Source organism: Mya arenaria, chromosome 17 (genome assembly GCF_026914265.1).
Source record: "Mya arenaria isolate MELC-2E11 chromosome 17, ASM2691426v1".
NCBI lineage: Eukaryota > Metazoa > Mollusca > Bivalvia > Myida > Myidae > Mya > Mya arenaria.
In genome coordinates, this window is record NC_069138.1 from 37,179,525 (window position 1) to 37,188,720 (window position 9,196).

A 9,196-nucleotide genomic window follows, 5' to 3' on the forward strand; every position below is an offset into this window, starting at 1 on the left:
CTCAACAAAACAATACAATGCATTGTATGCAACACTTTAGGTATATATAAAACATTTAAGTTGCAAACATGAACTTTTTTATCCCTCGCAGCAACATCAGTAACATCTGATCACGCAAATACGCAAACAAGGTTATAATATCGATGAAAGGGATGTCAATGTCTGAAAATTGAGAATTTCATGATTTGCATGTGACTTTAAAGATGAACTCGCACAGGTTGACCGTTTTGACAAATATTTATATTTTTGTCTTCGAATTAGCCAAATTTTGCTTAAATGTCTGAAAACTGGTGATCAAAGACTGCTGATTAAAGGTCAGATCACAGTTTTCAGCGTTACTAACGCTTTAAGAAATATGAATCAATTGAGATATGTTCCTTTGTGTGTTATCCTATTTGACTCATTTGAAAACACTGATGACAAGATCAGCTGATTCTGTGACCAAAAGATGAAAACGATGTCAAATCGGTCAATCTGTGAGAGTGAAGCTTTAACACACATCGGAACAAGTCATTTCTACGCTGCACATACTTCAGTCAGGCAGTATATACTGATTTACTTGAAGAAAGTAAAATGTATTGATTTGCTATTTTTTGATGATGGATGTTTTAGAATTTCCAACATTTCAATACCAACTAGCATTTTTGTTTGGTGAAAGAAGTAATATACACGCTTAATACGAATTTACTTTCCTTTAACAATTAGCCATAAATATATCTACATCTTAAAGGTCAAGCTGTATGAACTTCAAACTAATATAGATGTGGGCGATACTTCCATGTTTCGCAAACTTATACCATTTGACATGATATCTCACATCTAACAAATTGGCGTATCTCAAATGGACGTGCATACTTTAAATTGCCTCCATCACATGCCTTTTTCAAAATAAAATGGTACATATACAATTTAGAATAGGGAAAAAATATGAAATTGTAGCAATTTCTACAGGAAAATGAATTTAAAAATATTGAAATTGTAAAGAATGATTAAACGATGCATCGCCTTTATTAGTGTGTGTACACAAACATTTCCTGTTGGGAAAACTGACTGGCTTAAAAATTATAGCTTCATAACTATGATAATTTAAACTGCGTAGTTTGTACCTAATACAGACATAGATACAAAGAAGTAAGTGCTGTTGGTGCGAAAAACTGTGTCCAGTTGCGTAGGAAGTTGTGAGGTGTTGGAATTAAACATAGATTTACCTTCAAAAAACAACAGACGGACATCCTATTTTGAGAAAAAAAGAATGAAACTTTGCAAATGACTTTATAAATTACGACATTTCTTATAACTATGTTCTAACCCAAAATAAACTGAATTCGTCTAAGTATAAGACCAACTTGTTACACCTCACATTACACTAATTGTTGTCGTCCTTTCAGGAACAATCATTTGAGATAAAATTGCAAAGGAACACTGTTGACAGGATTTGAGAGAAATGCGAATAAATTTGAACTATACCCAGCAAACAAGTATCAACTGTTGATTGTTTTGGATAATATACAAACCTGGAAGCAAGAAAAATAGTTATTTATTCAATAAGAAACTGAGGCACAACAGCCAGAAGGCTGCATTCAGAAGCGGAAATATATCTTTTTGTTAATTAAACTGTTTGAATAAAAAAACTCAAAATGAAATGACTTAGCATTACGAATTATACTCGGCAACCTTAAGGTCTCATCGTGCCTATTGGCTTTATTATGGCTTAACTGCATTGCATCCCCCATGGGTTTCAAAGGAAACATTGAATTCCAAAGGGGTAAAATCCTCATCACGTGATGAAATTTACAGCAAAAATAAAAATTTAACGCCTGCAGAGTGGATTGGAAAATAGGTGAATAACATCTAAAACCGCAAGAAAGACGACAAACAATGGTTCAGTTGCATCGTTGCTTTTTGTCATGCCAAACACTTAAAATTGCTAGTTCACATGTCCGTAAAATTGATAGAAAGCATTGCCGGAATTGAAATTGTGTAAAAGCGGATAATTAATTGATTAGATTACCAGAACGGGCCAAGACAGATGCGTAATCCATCAAAAGTGTGCCTGGTTTCTCCGTATAAGTTTGGTGTCATTTTGAGGCATTTAATTCATAGACAATAATAATAATAATAGTGACATAAATGGGTCATTTGGTATCATCACGTGTCTTTGTGTTCATAGGTGCTTGCAGGGAATATACTACTTTCGACCCTGTCACTGAGGTACTTGAACTAAACAAATGTACTTTGAACACGTTTCACACCGTTTTGAGCTAAAATATGACATAACCATTATTGTGTGATGTGTACGAGCTCTACTTGAATCTACCAAGATAGCTTGGATCTACTAAATATTCTTTAAACATTTCGCACATTTCCATTAGCAGTTTTTTAACATTGTATTTTCCTTCCTTCCTTTCTTTTACATGTAAGTTACGTGTTGATGTTTTCATGAAATTGTGTAGTAAATGTGTTTTATATGCTATGGTTAAGAAGTATGGTGTATGAAGTTCTCTGCGTAAAAATACTTTTCCATTATTGTACTATTTTCAATAATGTAAAACTATTTCTTACGTTTTTAAATATATTCAAAGTGTTTGTCTTGTAAAATGTCAACTTGATAATAATAAATTAAATCAATTCCAAATGAATTTCTCAATTTATCATCATTTATGATAAATTAAAGGTGAGCCATCCTTCATTAATACACAAACTTGCTAATGGTAAAGTTTTTTTTATCAAAATATTGAGTTTGAATAATTTTAAAGTTTACAAAAAGAGATATTTTATAATGGCACAGTGTTTTTTTTAGAAAATAATTGATAAAATTGCTATACAGAGTTAAATTTTGTTTTATTACATCCCTTTTAACACGTAGATAGTAGATCATATTATAATAGTCGCGACAATATTGTGTTATTAAAAATGTAAATACTTATGTGAAAGACTACAGAAACAAGCTCAGTCGCAAAAAGTTTAAACATAAACCCGGTTTAATGGCACTGGGTAAACGCTAAAGACATAGAACACAAAAACAAAAAAATCTCAAACAAGAAACATGGCATAACAGCACAAAACTTCACAAACAGCACAGGCCAAATATATATAACTAAGTATGTTTATCAAGGATTGTTAGGTACCGCCTTGGAACGGTCAGTAAAATATCAATTTACTGGGGATTTAAACCAGTTTAAGTGCACAAACCTCACTCTTATCCCAACAATCCTAAATAAGAAAAAACGTAAAAGGTAAATATTATCAAAGTATGTATTAATTTGAGGCAACTTATTAATATAGTAAACTTATAGGTAAACCCCAAGTATTTCAATGATTAGAGATCTTAACTTTATATGCAGACGCAGGGATACAATTCAAAGCACCTAATGCAAAAATCTTTCAAAGATACAATTCAGTCATTGCTTGAACATATGAGCATCACACACAGTAATAAAAATAAAATAAAATATAAAATATATAAAATAAAAGTTTTAAAACTGTGTGATCATAGAGTTTCATAAAAAAAGCATCATTGCACTAAAACTGGGAAAAAATAAAGAAAACATTATTGAAAATAAAAGCGACATGTTAATCTTTTCTTCCAAATGAAATCCATGAACAATAAAATTATGGTTAATAAATATATAATAAACATAGAAAAAATGTCGATGTAAATATCTCAATTGCACCAATACATCTTGAACTTATACTAAGTCACTTTCGTTGGCACGGTGTTGTGCGAGAGTGTGCTCTGGTGTTGGGGGACACCGGACTACGCGGAGAAAACCCACATGTCCGGCTTGGTGACCACTAACCAAACGCAAATGCGCCCAGACTGGGAATCGAAACCGGGTCGCCTTGGTGAGAAGCGAGTGCGCGCGCTAACCATTGCGCTAACCGGACAACCGTTTTTCATAACCTACTGTGAAATATTGTTATCTTTATCATTAAGCTAGATATACGAAATAAATATTTCCGAGAGTCATACAGTTGTTTTGATAGCATTCGGTCTAAAAAAAGGAATTAAAAATATTCAGAATACTTCAACTTTCTCCAAATCAGTCCCTTTACATGCGCCATCCATGCTTAGCAATCAAATATTGTATGGCTTTGATAATATATTAAATTTATTCCAGTGCAACTCCAATACCGGATGCAACACTATAATAATTTGTGTCATAAATTAATATAAAAATGAACCAAATGAAGGCTGAATTTATAGAAGAATAATGAGAATACAAAGGCATGATATAAACATGACAACAACAAGCTTGTAAGATCGTTCTGTATGTACCATCTTCAGTGTAATGATTTCTTAATAACAAACGAGTACAACCTTCACAATGTTCCTACTTTATTGTTAATATTGAAATGTTAATAGAATATTTCATTTCTGCCACCAAGGCAGTTACTCTAAATTTTAACGATAAAAGTATTTTAATATTTATGTATTTTGTGTCTGTGCCCGTTATCTGTTTTATTTGGGGACTCGCCAATGTAGTTTCTATATGCTTTTACAGAAGTTGGAAATCCAGATACTAGTATGACGTTTCAAATGAAATAAACGATTCATGGAAACATTTCTACTACGCAGTAAGTCCTGTTACTTTCTTCATTATTAGCAGTACATGGACTGTCTACATTGTGTTTAAGTGCAAAGTGTCTTAATGAAATAAGGGACACAACTAAATGGATACTTATACCTCATACACAGCTTGCATGTTATGTCTCTCAGCATGGTTTTTGCCTATAAAGGAAGAGACATAACCTCAACTAGACCTTATGCACATCACAAAGTAGTGGTTATGTCCCATGTTAGATCCAAACGGTGTGAAAAAGATTAAAGGTCCATTTGTTTGGTTCAACGGCCTCAGTGACAGAGTCGATAGTAGTATATTCCCTGCACGCACATATGAACTGAAAAACGTGATGATATCAAATGACGAATGACCCATGTATAGAGGAGACATTATTATTATTATTATTATTATTATTATTATTATTATTATTATTATTATTATTATTTTTATTATTATTATTATTATTATTATTATTATTATTATTATCATCATCATCATCATTATTGCTATTATTATTGTTATTGTAATGACACCAAACTTATATGAAGGTACCAGGCACACTTTTGATGTATTACGCATCTTTCTTGGCTCCTTCTCGTTATTGAATCAATGAATATATGCTTTCATATCACTTTTTAATTGGTAAGTTTTAGCGAGGCAACAGAACAATTGTTTGTCTCTTTCTTTCTATTTTAGATGTCATTTATCGTTGTTCAAAACTGACTATCAAGCTGTATAATCCTCTCTTCTATTTTTCAACTCATACCATGATGAGGGTATATTATCCCCCTTGGGATTCAAAATTCCTTTTCAACACCCCAAAAGGGGATGCGAAGAAGTCAAGCCATTATAAAGGCAATAGGCATGGGTCAACTACTAGCACTGACACTATTTTTAGAAACAACCAAAACACAAATTTGCCTTGGATGTCAATTTATAGTACTCTATATATTATAAATTGTTAAAATTCAAGACACTCTATTTTCTGCACTCTTTTCGTGGACATAATAATTGGAATGGCAGGCAGGTGTAAAGACTTCAGGATATATACAAGTGTGGAAACTGTTTAATCTGATACTAGCCGTCTTATTTTCTCGATCATCTTGGATAGCATTTGCTTATGCCTGGTTAATTTTAGGCATAATGTATGGCAAACAAAACAATGTGATGTGCAATAGTTTCTGAAAGATTCGGTAAACCGGAGGTCTGCTGGCGGTATTGAATTCAGTTACATAGACATTTGCCAATATTGGCTGGGCCGAGATATGCATATACTCCCAACAAAACAAATGTGATGATTGACTTAAATAGTAAGTCGAAAAATATGAATGTACAGATATATAGAGAATGAAAACACGATATCTCGATAAGAACTCAACTTATATTCGGTAACCATGCTGAAAAAGAATACACCATTTGCAAAGGGCGTAATCAAGTAATGATACTCATAGTATGCATTTATTAGCTGCAATGATCGCACGTACGTTCACGACATTGTAAAGTCATAGGTGAGAGACGGGATCCACACATTGGTTTACATTTCATACACAAACCGCAGTTCGAAAAAAATATTCGATGAACACTTAAAATGACATTTCCAATACATTTCAACGTAGTTTAAATGAGGCTACTTAAACAGCGGCGGCGTCAATAACGTCATTTGTTACATCCACGCCACACACAAATACGTTAACGTGATAGAACGTCATTTGACCTATCATAAACATCGTAATTGTACCATCAGAGGCATTCTAAATTGTAGCGTTTATCGGAATACGAATTCAATGGCATAATAAGAAAAGCTAATTTTAATGTGAACCTTTGATTCATGTTTTTATTAGTAAGGCTATGAACCTACCAAAATTTATGTTGATGATTAGCAACCTGTAGAGATTTTGACAAGATCTTCTATAATCATGTTGCAAAGTATCAAACGCATTGGTAAGCATTTTAAATTTTGAAATGAAAACCAGTTTAACTAAGAAAAAGAGTTATTCCTGCTTCTGAATGCAGCCCTTTGGCTGTTGTGTCCCAGATTCTTACTCTTGTTGAGCATTTAAGTAATTTTCTTGCTACCCTATTTGCATATAACCCTTACACATTCAACAGTTCACGGATAAATAGTAAATATTTTCTTTTTACAGGGTATATATAAGAAAATTTTTTTTTGTCCCAACTCCTGTCAAAAGTGTTATTTTTGTTATTTTATCTCTAATTATTGTTCCTGAAAGGACAACGCCAATTAGTGTAATGTGTTGTTTAACATGTTATTATTATTATTTTAAGACGAATTCAGTTTATTTGTTAAAACATAATTATAAAAAATATCCTTTTTGTTTAATAATTTGCAAAAGATCAGTCATTTTATTCCTTAAATAGGAGGTCCTAAGTACGTCCATCTATTGTTTATGACGGTAAATCTATATTTAATTCAAGCATCTGATAACTTCGTACGCAACTTTTCGCATCGACAGCACTGACCTTTTAGTATCTTTTTGTGCATTTAGGTACAAACTACGCAGTCTTAATCATCAAAGTAATTAAACTATAATTTTCTAATCATATTTTACAACAGGAAATATTTGTCATCACGTTCTAGTAGAGGCTGTGTTTTTTTTTTTCATTTTTTTTTCATTCTGAACAGTTTCGGTCTTTATTATCTACTTAATTTCCCTACAGAAAATGCCTTTTATCATGTTTTTCCACTTATCATAATTGTATTTTTAACATTTCATTTCGAATATTGGAAAGTGATGGGGGAAATTTAAAGCATAACCTTTGCACGACCACTTGAGATACGCCATTGTGTAAGATGCGATAAATCATGTCAATTGGTATTGTTTTGTAAAGTAAGGCGGTTTTTTTGCGCATCTATATTAGTTTTTAGTTCATACAGCTTGAACTTTATGATGTTGATATATTCCTTGCTAATTGTTCATGGAATATAGTTTCGTATTTAGAGTGTCTACTACTTCAAAATTACACTTACACTATTTCAGACCGTGGCATTGCCATTTACGTGAGCAATTGTTTGTACAAAAACGCAACAACACTTTCAGCCTACAACAATGCTTTAATAAAACAACATTTAATGGTGAATTTCAGCTTGGTCTGATACCCACTCGTTTTCACAGCATAAAACACTCACATGTTGTTACGAAGTGGCTACACAGCAGGTGACCATAACTTTGTTATAGCATGCTTTCAAAAAACGTACGTTTTACTTTATATACTGCTACAATCTAAATCAATGCACTCAATGTTTTTGTTGTTGTTTTTTGTGTTTTTTTACCTCAGTCAACACTATTGCAAATACCATTGTTGCTGTATTTTACAGAAACAACTCCATACGTTCGTGTACATTCAGGTCTCAGTGAGTGTGGTTCGGTATAGTTCTGGTGTTGTTGCAAGGCAGTAACATGTTCATGTATGGAACTAAAATGCTTTATTTTCGAGAGACGCCAATTTAACAAAAAAGGTCCCGCGTACACTTAGCAACGTGTGTTTTCGTGAATTGCTTTTGGTGTACCAAAGCTTAAAGTAAACAATAAGGAACACGTTATGTCTACAGATTTATTGAATTTGATTTTTAATTCAACTTGCTCGTCTAATGTTAATGGCGGTTGACAGACGCGTGGGTTGAACACCTGTCGTCCCTATCAAGTCCAAGGGTCACCATTATAGACCCTTCCAAGCGTAACCATAAAGACGCACCGTATTGTACACTAAACACCCTTAGCAGATAGACCCCGGTAACAGCGGTACTGAACTACTTAGGCGTATTTAATATTTTAAGTATTGACTTTATGTAATTCGCCACCGCGCCTTCCCGGAACAACGTCCAAATACTTGAGTTCACGTTTGGTTATTTATGCATGAAGGAAAGCTGAACTTGGATTAGGAACGTCATGTTGTCGACAACATGAAGCCGTCCATAAGATGGGGAAAGGTATGGCAATGGTACTTGGTGGCTTGATTGAAATAAACATCACAGGCGCGAGCAAACTTGACACATTTAAGAGTATAGTTACATCTGATGTGTTGAAGTTTAGATAAGGCTATGGCTCGATTGAAGTATACCAAAGGTATTTGACAACTATGTATATCAATAAGCTCTTTTTACACGAACTGTGAACTAAAACATCTTTGTAACTAAATTGATATCATTTTTTATTATTAAGTAAAGGGTGTTGGCTTGGCAGGGATTTGAGATAACAAATGTCCGGCTACCTTCCTCAATGGGCGTAGAAGAAAATGGGAAGTAACAAGGTGAACATTGACGTCATCGGATAGATTCTAGAGTGATAGACTGGTTATGGGTATGTATCGTAAATTGAACTGTACGCGGTAACGCTGGTTATATTAAGCCGTTACCAGAATTATCGACGGACGCTAGGATAAAAAGACAGGTCCCGCGTACACTTAGCAACATGTGTGCGCTGGAATTGCTATTGGTGTACCAACGCCTAAAGTAAGTAATTAGGAACTGGTTATGTCTACAGATTGATTGAATATAAATTTGAAATATGGCATTCAACTTGCACGGCTAATGTTAACGGTCAGAGACGCATTGGTTTAAAGCCTGTCGTCCCTAACAAGTCAAAGCGTCACCATAATAGACCCATCCAATC